Source organism: Felis catus, chromosome C1, assembly GCF_018350175.1.
Source record: "Felis catus isolate Fca126 chromosome C1, F.catus_Fca126_mat1.0, whole genome shotgun sequence".
Lineage (NCBI taxonomy): Eukaryota > Metazoa > Chordata > Mammalia > Carnivora > Felidae > Felis > Felis catus.
Genome location: NC_058375.1, coordinates 38,494,019 through 38,507,935, shown reverse-complemented (window position 1 = coordinate 38,507,935; position 13,917 = coordinate 38,494,019). Strand labels below are relative to the sequence as shown.

Below are 13,917 nucleotides of genomic sequence, written 5' to 3'. Positions count from 1 at the left end.
GGGCACTCAGGGACTGCACATGGGGCAGTGAAACCCTTTCAATGGCCTGTGAGACCCACTTGATCTGGCCCTCCATTATCTGTCTACATGTCTCCCATGACTCTACTCACTCTTCTCTGGGGACACTGGCTAGCTTGTTCTTCAGTGAACTCTCTAGGCATGCTCCTGCCTGACGGGCTTCCTATTGGCACTTACCCCAGTCTCACTCCAAGGTGTATGTATCATTTTCTCTCATTATAAATTGATCATTCTGGCTACAGGATGGAGAGTGGATCTGGGTGCTAAGGGAGGGAAGGAGGTGTTGGAGTGCAAACAGGTCAGCTGGGTGGCTACTCAGGAGTTCAGAACCACAATAGCCAATGTCAGTAAGCCAAGCTGGTGGCCTCCTTGCCCAGAGCCTCACAGATAGTTAAGCATCAGAGCTGGAACAACCTTTAGAGTGTTCTTTGCATCTAGTGAGAGTCCTTGTTTGAAGAAGGATAAAACTGGGGCACAGAGGCAAGAAGGTCATTTTGGAAGTTTGGCCAAGTTCCCTAACAAGAGCTTCTGTCCACTGCTATGATCTTTCCTCTGCATTGCAAGACCATCGTAAAAATAGAGATTTTACTATCACCAACCTTCTTGCCTCCATCCCAATCCTGCTTTCATTTTTTAGAGACAGCCCCTGTTTTCTTAAAGGCCACAGAATCACCTAAAAGGCAGGAATTCAGTTCTCCCTAAACAAATCAATTTTTACAAAGAATGAGCAAATCTTCCCCCAGAAATCTGAGTATGGCCTCCAGAGAATACAGAAATTCATACAAGATGTCTTAGAAGAAGATAGAAAAATCTTATTCCATTTTTTAGAGATGAAGGAAAAACACACACACAAAAGCCCAAACATAATTTTTCCGATGGCTGATAATATTCTTCTCTCATCTCTCATTTCCCCACAACTATTTTGTCTTGGGCTCCTGGAGCCTGTGGGAAAGCTGCTGTGTGATTTTTATCTCTATGATTAAAGTGTTACACTTTATTGAGTTCTTTACATCAGCAGCAAAATCTGCAATGCAGGATTTTACATAACACCTCATTTTCTTCCTGCACCATTACTGTTATTAACCTGGTGGCAATAAACAGAAAATACAGCTTTGCTTATGATGTACTCTTCATTTTTGTTCCAATAGCAAGAAGAAAAATAAAAAGGAAGGAACCAGAGAGAACAGGAAAGAATGTTTTACCCATTGTATCCCTTTGATGCCTGCCCTTTTTGTTCCCTATTCTACAAAGGCAGTTCTCCCAGAAGATCAAGGGTGGGGGTGGTCTCTGCTCAGGAATGTTTTCTTCTCCATTGTTAACTCAACCATCTACTCATTCATCAAGGATTTCCTCAGCACTTACTATGTGCCAGGCACTGTGCTGGGGGTTAGAAGCACAGAGATTTCCGGTCTTGACCACTGCCTGGCCCAGTGGACGATATAGGTGCCACCACCATAAGAATGACATCATGAGATGAGTATAATAAAAATGTAGGGCCGAGTGAGATGTCAATGAAAGAGGGCATGGTCAAACATATCCAGATGGGTTAAGGAAGTCTCTACAGCAAAAGAGAAGCTTGTACCGGGCCCTGGAGAATGGCTAGGTAGAGCAAGGCCTTCTCAGCTGGAGGAACAACATAAGGAAACTTTGGAAGGCACAGAAGAGCATGTCTGGAAGCTGTCAGTTCGGCATGGTGAAAGCATTGGATTCCTGTTAGCAGATGGCAGGAAATGAGGTTGGAGGTGGAGGCAGGTCATTGAGGATTGGATACTCATACACCCAGACACCTCCCATGCCTTGTGTTAATTCACCCTTTGGGCTCCCCTAAGACCCTAAAATTAGAGGATCAAAGCATAATGATATAGCAGAGTAACTTGTACTGTGGCCAGAAGATATGGGTTTTATCCTTGGCTCCCCTGCTTCCTCGCTGTGTAATCTCGAGCAGTGTGTTCATCTGTAAAATGGAAATGAGACAATGAGACAAAATGAGCCAATGACTGTAAACAAGTTGTGTCGCTTGTATAGTATTTCATGTGTCAAAGGAAAGGATCCACCCAGCAAAACTCCAGACCATTCAAGAACCAGAGAAGCCATAAACTAATTCTATGTGATTTTATTCAAGGCTTTTCATGTGGATATAGATGTGGGTGAAGGAGCCTGCCCTGTTCTGGCATTTGCCTTCAAACCAGGAGATAAAGCCTGGTTTGTCCCCATACCTCCTTGTCCAACCATTGCTTGACTCTCAAACTGCCCCCTCCCTCCTTGCTGCTCTCTGGCTGAGTGATGTGGTCCATAACAATCAAAATCTTCTGTTCAGAGGGAAAGAAAACCTGTAGCAAAGGAATGGCTTGAGAACACCCCAGCTCTCATCCCATTTGGGGCACCCAAGTGTTTGAATATGTGTATTTAGGTGTTTGGTTTTTTTAAAAACTCTTGTTCTGATTTTATATGCAATGAAAATGCACAATGCTTATGTTTAACTGTATTGATAAGGAGCTCCAGTTTTATAGGCAACACATAGATTACATGGAGAAATATGTTTCTTTTGCTCAAATAGCCATGCTTAGGGAAAAATCAATTCATTTGTATCAAAATGTCATAATCCAAGACCATAGACCTTCCGACAGCATCTTCCTCCAACTGCAGACAAGTACCTAGGAGGCAAACCTCCATCACACCGAAAGATGATGGCAGCACCAATCTCAGGGAATGGCCCCACCTTCCACTCAGCCACCCAAGCCAGAAACCTGAATTTAGGTTTCTGTCTGAATTTAGGTCCCATGTCCAGCATTGTCAGTCTTATTTTACCATAGGTTTCAAATACGTACCCTTCTTCTCTCCCTCCCTGCCCCTGCTTGAATTCAGAAGCTTATTATTTTTCAGTCAGTTCCCACTTGGACTATAACAGAAATGTCCTAACTATTCCACATGCTTTTGAGTCTTATAACCTCTTATTCTTCCTCAACAAAGCCTCCGGAAAAATCTTTCTAGAATGCAGTGCAAACATAATCAAGTTGTACTTTCATAAAATACTTCTCTATATTTTCTACTTTATAGGAAAAGTCCTTAGTGGCTTACAAGGCCTTCCATGATGAGTCCAAGGAAGCCTCTTCATCATACTCTTCCATCATGCCAAACACGTTATATGTCCCTTAGTGGGCCGGGTGGTTTGGGTCCTGTGAGTTTTGCTCACATAGCTCCCTTTGTCTAAAATGTCTTTCTTCCCATTGGGGGCTCTTTTCCTTTTCATCCACTTGGTGAACACCTTCTTGTGTTTCAATACCTTGTTCAACAGCCACCTCCTCTGCACAGTCTTTCCTGACCACCCAATAAGTTGATGGTTCCTTCAGCTGTGTCTTCACCCAGTCTCCACATACATCTCTCTGAGTCCCTGAAAGAAAGGCTGATGTACTTGTTCCCTTACCTGTTTTCCCCCCAACCACACTATGGAAAGGAAGAGGTGGGAAGGGGGGACCAGAGGAGAGAAGGGATGAAAAGAGAGAAGAAAGAGGGGCAAGATGAGAGAGGAGGAGAAAGAACAGAGGAACAAATACAGGATCTGTCTGCACCTTTCTCCCCACCACCCCATCCTCAGCCACCCACGCTGAATAAAGCAGCCAGGAACCACTTTATTTTTCTCCAAGATAAAGTACATAGTTACAGCAGGAATGCCGGCACCCCTGAACACTTCTTTGAATAACAGCAATGCCTACCCTGCCAAAGGGGAATACTTCATTTTAATGGGGAAATACTTGAACTTCAGTCGTACAGTAGGCTCTCACCACACGGCCATGCCAAGGAAAAGGACCATGGACTCAGGTCTTGAAGCAGATAAGGTGGGAAACTGACAGAATCTGTCCTCAGAGGCCAAAGGAAGGAGAGGAAAACAAAAAACAAAAAAACAGTGCAAAGCAGAAAGATCAGACAATTGAAAGATATGACTCTCAGGGTATAATGGGCCACAAAAAGTCACCAAATCCATTCTCTAAATGAATGAAGAAGAGGGATGAATGAATTGAAGAGAGGGAAAGAAACTTCTCTAGGGTCACAGAGCAGGTTAGTAGGAGAGCCAAGATGAGTTTCCTGGGAAGAAAAGAATTAAGATTTACTGAGGACTTCCCAAACCCCAGCTCAGTGATTAGACATATATTTTTATCTCCCTGGATCAGCTAACAACCTCCTACAGGAGATGTCTCCAAGCATTCAGGCCACACATATTTATTGAGTTCCTAACATGTTCCTGGGGGTGCCCTAGTTTCATCAGCCTTTGATTTATAATGAAGCAACATTAACTTTTAATTATGAAATTAAAATGTCCCTCGGCTCTCACAAGCTTACATATTATATCTCCATTCTCTTCTTAGTTTGTCTTTCTGCTCAGACTGGGGCTTTCTGCAGGGAGGTCTGGTTTTTCCACTTGTATCTGTGTCCACTCTTGATGTAGGTGTGAGCACCTGGGGTGACCCCCAAGGGTAAGGAGCAAGCAAAGGCTTTGGATGCAGTGAGATGTAACTTAGAATCCAGTTGAGTTCCTTTTTTGCTATGAGATTTTGAGAAGCCTGGCTCTGAGATTCTCTGAGAAACCAAGCTCCCATTTACTTCAGTGGATTGTTGAGAGAATCACATGAGCTAATTGGTGTGAGAATGGTTTATAAACTCTACAAATGTGTAAGACAATGGTTATCGTCAATAGGCATCCCATTGAACAGGGAAGAAATTTACATTTATATAAACTGGGTCCCCAACCACCGCTCAGCTCTGTGTTCCTATAACTCCTGTATGTCTCTTCAAATCTTCCATTGTATACACAGTTTTGAAATGTCCATCCTCCTTGCAGGGTTTTGAGCTCAAGGAGGTCCATATCTGTGGTGCCATGCACAGCACCTCCTCATAGTATCTATCACTGTATAATTGAAAAATATGTATTAAAAGTGTATAAACTGCCAGACATTTTGCTAGGCACAAAACCAGGTACTTCATTTAACTTCATAACAATCCTTTGAGGTTGGAAATATCATCCTCACTTTTTAGTCAAGGAAACTGAGGCTCAGAGAGGGAAAGTAACTTCTACAGGTCCTAAAGCTCACCCATGGCTAAGCTGACACTTAAAGCCAAGTCTACAGAACTCCAAACCACCCTACTCCATGACTACACTTCTTCTGTCATCATCATCATTGTGACGGTCAACGTTGGGTTCACCAATCACTGCTATGGAGAGTAGGAGACAGACCAGGACTTTTTTGCCCTGGGAAGATCTGTTATGAACCCAGACCATCTGTGCTGAGTCTCTGGTCTCTCTCCCTTTTTTAGGGCAAAGGTGAAGGAGGAAGTAGAAAAAGAGGAAAGCTTTCTTCTAGGTTATTAGAAGGAGGAGATGCAGAAATGGCTCTATTTACATGCAGATCCTACTTTTCACTTCTAAAGAGGGTAGGATTGTAAGAGACAAATTGGAAGTAGGAAAATGTTTTTATTCCTCATCTTGCTGCTACTGGTGATTTTTCCCTACACGCATGCATGACTCACAAATTTCCTTTGTCCTGAAAGAGGCCTCAGATGGAGAGGCTGGGCCTTTATAAGTAGCTTAGAGATGAAGAGCTTAGCCCTAGGGTCAGAAAGACTTGAGTTTGAATCTCAACCCTGCCACTTGCAAGCTTTTTGCTTTGTTTTCCTCCTGAGATTATAACAGTACTTAACTCATAGGATTGTTACCAGAATTGCTACAAGGCCACACATAGGAAGCACTTAATAAATGTCAGTTGCTTTTGATGATGTCATGGTTAAGAACATGGACCACAGAGCCAGTCAGCTTGGGTTCTGCCAGTTCCCACTGTGTAACCTGGGGGTTCTTTTGCAGGTTACCTCAACTTTGCTATTCATCAGTTTCCTCATTTGTAAATGATGTTTCTATCTGAGGGGGTTGTGGCAGGAATAAACGGGTGGTGGTAAGCACTATGTTGTTATTACTATCTTCCTTTCATACCTCCTTGAGTTAGAATCTAGGCCCTAAAACTCCTAATACCATACCTCTTCCTCTGCCCCTTTCTCTGAGGCCAGGATACCTGGATTCATTCATTCATGATGCACTTAGTCACTCAGCAAATGTCTCCTGAGTACCTACTGTGTGGTAGGCCCTACGATACACCCTGGGGATACAGGAGTGAACCAGGCATGGTCTTAGACCTTAGTGGGTTCTTCACAAACTACTCCCTCCTTCTTAAAACCATTTTTTTTTTTTTTGCTCTTGGTTTTCTTGAAACCACACTGTCCATGTTCCCTCCTATTTCCCTGCTACTCCATGGTCTCCTTCACTTCATCATCTACCTAAACTCTCAGCTTAAGGGGCCCCAGAGACACCGCTGTGCTAACCAGGCCTATGTTCATACCTCTAGGACAGCCCTCTCTCCAGGGCCCCAGGGTCTTGTGTGTTACTGCCTACTTGACACGCCCAGTCTGGTGTCCACCAGCCGCTTCAAACAGCAGAGATATCTCTGACAACCAGCCCAGCTGGTCCCCGTCCCAGTCTTCTCCATCTCTCAGTTGCTCAAGTCACAAACCCTATATCTGTCTTTGATTCTCCTGCATACAATCCATGCACAGGTCCTACAGAGGTGAGGCCAACAGATTGATCAAATATTCCCTTCTCTTTTCATCACCACCAGCCCACTCTCATTTAAGCTCCTATGGTTTCTAGAGGGAGCTGTTCAAAAGCTTCCACACAGGTCCCTAAAATCCATTATCTGCACTACAGGCAAGGGAATCCCTGTTAAACATTCCCTGTTAAAATGGCTTTTCATTGTACATAGGACAAGCTCCAAACTCTGACCCCAGGCTACAAAGCTCTGAGTGAGCTGTACCCTATGAACCTCCCCAGGCACACCTTCAGTGTTCATCACAATCCCTCCGTGAGCCATCCCTCTGGTCTTTGGAAGTGCCACACTCGTCCTTGCTTGCAGGTCCTTATTTGCCCAGAATTCTCCCACCAGCCTCATTGAACAGCTCATTCTTATCATCCTTCAAGGCTCAGCTCACATGTCAAAGGTCTTTCCTGATCACACCAACTAAAGTAGACCCGGTCCCCATCCACTCGGTTACTCGCCATCCTGCGGCTCCCCTTAGTGCATTCCGAGTGTGTATTACAAATCTGGGATCACCTTGTTTAGTTGCTGTTTACAGTCTTCATCCCCATTAGCTCCTCGAAGTCAGGAACCTTGTCTGTTTTGTTCAACTCTGGGTCCTAGAAACAGTAAGTTCACAGCAAATATTTGTCAAATGAATGAATGAATAAATGAATGAATGAATAAACTGGATGACAAATACTTTATCACAGGGATATTTTTAAAATCTATGGGAGTCCAGAAAAGAGAACTGCTGTCCCTGAGAGGGTCAAAGAAGGCCTCTTGGACAAAGAGCCATTGGGCCTAGTAGTGAAAGATGAGCAAACTGTTACCATCAGGGGGAAAGGGATGGGAGGGACAGGCATTCCCACCTGCAGGAATGGCAGGCACAGAAGCATGGAGTAGGAGAATGTGTGCTGGGGAAGTTGCAGGTAGGGCGGGAGCAGAAGATGGAGAAAGGCAGGAAAGGAAGTACCAGAGCCCATCCCCCATGCCCTAGGCTAGCTCTCCAGGCGTCCTATGCACCTGTTCTTCTTATTGCCCCCCATTGACTCACCAATCCTGTTTTTGTGACTAGAAGTGCTGTCCAGCCATATTCAGGGTGCACCTGAGCAGAGAAGCCTTAAATGTGCTGCTTCAGAGATCAAGATTATGCATGATAAAGGACAGTGACACTGTTTTGTGTGCTTGATTTGCTCAGTTGTTTTTAAAGAAAAAGTTCTCCGTTTTTCTGAAAAATTCTTCTGCCTTAGGACATGTACCCTGACTTCCATAAACATCTGCTTTACCTTTTTTATTTTCCTTTAGCTTCATATTTATTGTGCTGAATTTTTTTTTTCCTACTTTGCCTTTAAAAAACACAGGGAAATACTTTCGTTGATAATAAATAGATTTGGGTTTTGTTTTTTTTTTTTGCCTGAGGCCCATGGGGAAACAGCTCCCTGGGGCACATCTCAGCGAGGAAGCTGTCTGGAAGGTCTGGAATGCTGCTTGCCCCCCCACCCAGCTTCCCAGTGCCATCCTAGAGGCTGAGCCTGTGAGGATCAGTCCGCAGACCTCCCAGCCCCTCAGCCCAGGGATGAAGGAAACTGCATAGTCTTAGGAGGTCTTGCCCTCCTAAGATCAGCGTGATTGCCTTGCTCGACTATAAGCCCCTGAGAGCACAGCAGGATGCAGAGCACGGTCTGGAAACCAGAAAGACCCAGGCCCCTGCTCTGCCACTTCCTGCTGCATAATGCAGGGCTGGCTACTTAGGCTCCCTGCTCTGCGAGCTTCAGCCCCCTCCTCCTTGAGAAGGGATGACAAAGCAGCTCACCCTTCCCATTTGTCCTTATCCCTGCCAAGCTTCAGTTCCTTTCTGCTCGCCAAGCCTGAGAGAAACCCCGCTGCCCTTCCTGGGTCCGATTTCCCTTCCTTTGCTGGGCTGAATATGTGATAAACCCTGAAGAGCTGTTCAAATGTGAAGGAGTCAGCACCACAGCACGGCACCAAGCTCAGATTTGAGAAGCAGGGAAGCAGCTCAGAATGTAGGGGGGAAGAAACAACCCATTTCCTCCCTGGTGTCTAGGAGGAAGCAAACCCCACACTAAATTATGTTGCAAATATGCCCTAAGGTAGTTTTAATTTTATTGGTACTGATTTTAATTTACTCTTCAGGCCCCTGATAGCAGGATGAGCTGTTGGCTGCTGGCAAGGGGATGGCCCTTCATCACTTGGTTTTAATTAAGGTTCTTAAGTTTGGAAGGAAAGAACAGAGATGCTTTCTTTCACTTCTAATCTCAGTCCCAGGTTGTAATTAAGGGCCCTGTATTAGCAACACACCCCGTGCTCTGGCTTGGCCACAGAAAGGTACCTCATTTGACTGCTGGGAAAAACTTAAGATGCACCTGTTTGGTCATATAATTCACTTATTCTTCCATCACTTTATTTTCTATTCATTCCTTTGCCAACCCTTTAAAGATAACCTACCATACACCAAGCCGTGTTCTAGTCCTGTGTATTTAAAAACCCGACAATGTATGGTCCCTGCCCTGAATGGGAGATGGGAATAAACAAAGCATTTGTATGCCACTCTCTCATGAGAGAGAGAGAGCTGTACCTTGAATTATGAGAGCACAAAGGAGGCTGTTACCTCATCCAGAGGAATAAAATAGGCTATTTGAATTGAGATTTTATTTTTATTTTTTAATGTTTATTTATTTTTGAGAGAGAAAGAGAGAGAGAGAGCACACACACAAGTAGGGGAGGGGCAGAGAGAGAGAGAGACACAGAATCCGAAGCAGGCTCCAGGCTCTAAGCTGTTGGCACAGAGCCCCATGCAGGGCTCAAACCCATGATCCGTTGAGATCATGACCTGTGTTGAAGTCAGATGCTTAACCCACTGAGCCACCCATGTGCCCTTGAATTGAGATTTTATACTAGTCAGGTGAATAATATTAGCTGCTATAATAATCAATCCCCAAATTTCAGTGGCTTAATACAATGAAATGTCATCATAGTCTGATGCAGATCAAAAGGCTTTCGTGGCCACTTTCCTCCCAGTGGTGACTCGGGGACATAGGCTTCTTCCTTCTTATGACACCATTGTTTTTACATGTAACTTCCATGCATAAGAACAAGAGAGATGTGGGTGATTGTGTATGAGTGTTATGGTCAGGTCTGGAAGTGGCAATTGTCACCACTGCTGACATCCCATTTGATCCCAGCCAAATAGCAAAGGAGACTGGGAAGTGTCCTCCGTGGTCCAGGAAAAGACAATGAGACAGATGAGCATCCATTCAGTTTCTGCCTCACATTTTAAGCTTGTATCAAAGTTAGCCAGATAAAGAGAAACTGTATCCCGGGCAAAGGAGATATTTATTGTGTGTAAATGTGAAGCCGGAGTCATGAGCATAGCAGTGCGAGGTACTGCCGGTCATTCCACAGGACTGGAGCAGACAGTGTGAGACCAGAAATGTCAAGAGCTGAGACTAGACAGGGGACAGCGACTGGATCACGCAGGCCCTTTTAAAATCTATTAAGGGGCTTGGACTCTATCATGTGAGCAGTAGAGAAATACAGAACAATTTTTTTTAAGTTTACTTATGTATTTTTAGAGTGTGTGTGTGTGTGTGTGTGTGTGTATGCCCGCGCGCAAGCACATGTGTGCATGGGAGGAGCAGAGACAAGGGAGAGAGAGAATCCCAAGCAGGCTCCATACTGTCAGTGCAGAGCCCAACGCGGGGCTTCATGTAATCTGAGCCAAAATCAAAAGTCATATACTTAACCTACTAAGTCACCCGGCTTCCCCAAAATACAGAACAGTTTTAACTAGGGAAGTGACATTTATTTGCATTTTAAAAAATCACTCTGAACAGCAAGGGAACCAGGTAAGAAGCTATTGTAGTGGAACAGGTAAAGGTGATGAGACCTGGATCCAACGTGGTCCCTGTCCTCACAGACTCACAGACATACTTATCAGCCAGATTAGGTATAGAATAACAAGTACTGATACCAAGGCCCAAGCAAGCAGCTGTTTGAAGAAGAATGAGGGATTTATTTTAACTGAGGACAAGAAGAAATCATGACAAGTTTAAGGAAGTCATAGCACCTCTGTCTCATCCAACAACCACTTGTAAAATAAGGAAATTGAGGGGCGCCTGGGTGGCTCGGTCAGTTAAGCATCCAACTTGAGCTCAGGTCAAAATCTCACAGTTGATGAGTTCAAGCCCCTCTTTGGGTTCTGTGCTGACAACTCAGAGCCTGGAACCTGCTTCAGATCCTGTGTCTCCCATTCTCTCTGCCCCTCCCCCGCTTGAACTCTGCCTCTCTCTTAAAAACAAATAAACATGAAAAAAGTTAAAAATAAAATAAGGAAATTGAGGCACAGTGAAGAGTTTCCACTTCTCCATAGTCACAGATTGTGTAGAAACCCTGCTCCTGCCTTCCATGTTCCATCTAACTGGACCACATGAGTCCATAAAGCCAGTTTAGATAGAGAACATAATAAGGACATGGCTGGAATTAGTATTTGTGGTCTTTGGTATTCCCAACAAAGTGGTGGATATGTGCAGTGGAGAGGAAAAAAAACTAAGACCTCAAACTTAGACCCCTATTCAGATAAATTTCCTTTTTTTTTTTTTTTACTCCAGTTCTAGCCCCTAGAGTCTCAGAGTGGGAAGTGGTCTTAGAAACTAATCTTTTACCATTGTTTTGTAAGTACTACTCAATGTAGTACATGAACAAGAAATTAGAAGCATAAAAACTACTGGGGAAATGAGATAGAATTCCTATGTGCAAGTAATAAGTTTACAAACCTGGAAAGTATGTCCCCTTTCTTCACTCCCTCTTTCCAGGCATCCTCACCTCCTCGCTGTTCTTCAAACATGCCGAGTGCGTGTCACATTATGTGGCATGTTGCATTGACTTCTCCTTCTACCTGGAAGACTCTTCTAACTGATAGCCTCAAGACTACCTCTCCTGCTCCATTCATGTTGCTAGTTTTCAAGACCTCTATTCCATTTCTTTACTTTACTTGTCTCTGTGGCCCTAATGCCTCCTGACATCCTGTATATTTATTAATTGATTTGTTTATTTCCTTTCTCTCCTCAAAGAATATAAACTCTTCAAGTTCAAGAACTTTCTGTTGTGTTCATTGCTCTATCCCTAGCACCCAGCACATTCCCTGGTGCATACCCCAATGCCTAGAACACTTTCTGACACATCGTAGGCACCCAGTGATTATTTGTTGAATAAACAAATGAAAATCCAAAAAAATTAAACAACAAATTACTGCAAATAATAATAGAATTAGTGAGGGGTCGGATATAAATTTAATATGTCGAGAACAAGAGCCTTTATATTTATAAAGAACCATCAGTTAGAAGAGTTAATGGAAGAAAACATCGTAATTACAGCAGAGAGTGAAAATATAAACTGCCTTGGCATCAAAAATAAATGTTCAGGGTCTATATGAAAACAGAAACAAAAACTTTGAAAATTTCCTACTGTACCCAAGAGAAAATTTGAATAAATGGAAAGTCAAAACATATTCGTGGATTAGAAGGCTCCAACTTATAAGTCAATTCTTCCTATGGTAATATAAAAATCCTATATGATTATATTTTTGAGAATAGTATTCTCAAATATTGAGAATATTGACAGGGTTTGGGGAGAAAAAACTAAACAAGCTAATTATAAAGATCACATAGAAAAATATGCAAGACAGTAAAGAAAATTTGGGAAAAGAAGCATAGTGAGGTGATAATAGCCTTTCAAATATTAAAATGCATTATAAATTTTTTTTCAACGTTTATTTATTTTTTTTGGGACAGAGAGAGACAGAGCATGAACGGGGGAGGGGCAGAGAGAGAGGGAGACACAGAATCGGAAACAGGCTCCAGGCTCTGAGCCATCAGCCCAGAGCCTGACGCGGGGCTCGAACTCACGGACTGCGAGATCATGACCTGGCTGAAGTCGGACGCTTAACCGACTGCGCCACCCAGGCGCCCCTAAAATGCATTATAAAACACTAAGTTGAAAAGATATGTACACCCTGTGTTTATTGCAGCATTATTTATAATAGCTAAGGTATGGAAGCAGCCCAAGTGTCCATGAATAAATGAATGGATAAAGATATATATATATAGGGGTGCCTGGGTGGCTCAGTCGGTTGAGTGTCTGACTTCAGCTCAGGTCATGATCTCAAGCTCGTGAGTTCCAACCCCGCGTCTGTCTCTGTGCTGACAGCTTGGAGCCTGGAGCATGCTTCATATTCTGTGACTCCCTCTCTCTCTGCCCCTAACCCACTCGCATTCTGTCTCTGTCTCTCTCAAAAATAAACATTAAAAAAAGTTTTAAGATATATATATATATATATATATATATATATATATATATATATCTTTTAAGATATATATATCTCTCTTAAGATATATATATATAATTGATATATATATATACCAATATAATAATATACATATATATATATATATATGTATATATATATATATAACTGGTATATTACTTAGTCATAGAAAGGAATGGGATCTTGAGATCTTGGGATTTGTGATAACAGATGATAACATGGGTAGACCTAGAGGGCATTATGTAAGTGAAATAAGTCAGAGCTCATACCACATGATTTCACTTTATATATGGAATCTAAAAATCAAAACAAACAAAAAACCCAGAAACAGACCCATGAATATAGAGAACAAACTAGTGGTGGTTGCCTGGGGCAGGGGGTGAGCAAAATGAGTGAAGGGGAGTGGGAGATACAGGCTTCCAGTTATGGAATGAATAAGTAATGAGGAGGAAAGGGACTGCATCAGGAATATAGTCAATGGTATTGTAATAGTGTTGCATAGTGACAGGTGATAACTACACTTAAACATGTAAATGAAATAAGATACATTATAAACTTAATATAATTAAAACTGTGTTATAATGAATAGAGAAATGATTAGACCAGAATGAAAAGTCCAAAAATAAACCCAGATACGTACAAAAAAAATGTATATGGTAAAGATGGCTTTTCAAGTCAGTGGAGAAAAGATACACAATTTCATAAATAGTGTGGGACAATAAAGTGTAATCTTACCTCACAGCCTACGTCCACATAAATCAAAATTGAAATGAAATTTTTAACTATAAAAAGTAGAACGATAAAAATAATAGAAGAAACAATGAAAGAATTCATCCCAGAAACCACAAAAGAAAAGATTGATAAATCTGTATAAAAAATTAGCATTTAAAGGGGCGCCTGGGTGGCTCAGTCGGTTAAGCGGCCGACTTCAGCTCAGGT

The 13,917-nt window shown here is 42.7% G+C and overlaps 1 protein-coding gene and 1 long non-coding RNA gene across 5 annotated transcripts in view; one reads left to right on the top strand and one right to left on the bottom strand.

Moving 5' to 3' along the window:
* The window catches only part of LOC101099137 (AGBL carboxypeptidase 4), a 1,457,496-nt gene that overhangs the window by 1,378,353 nt on the left and 65,226 nt on the right, over positions 1–13,917 (top strand). The gene's annotated exons all lie outside the window — the stretch shown is intronic.
* On the bottom strand, positions 924–7,951 carry LOC109502305. Its single transcript, XR_002160849.3, has 3 exons — positions 7,690–7,951; positions 7,170–7,252; positions 924–1,972 (listed from the first exon to the last, which is right to left on the bottom strand). It is a non-coding gene; the product is annotated as an uncharacterized LOC109502305 (long non-coding RNA).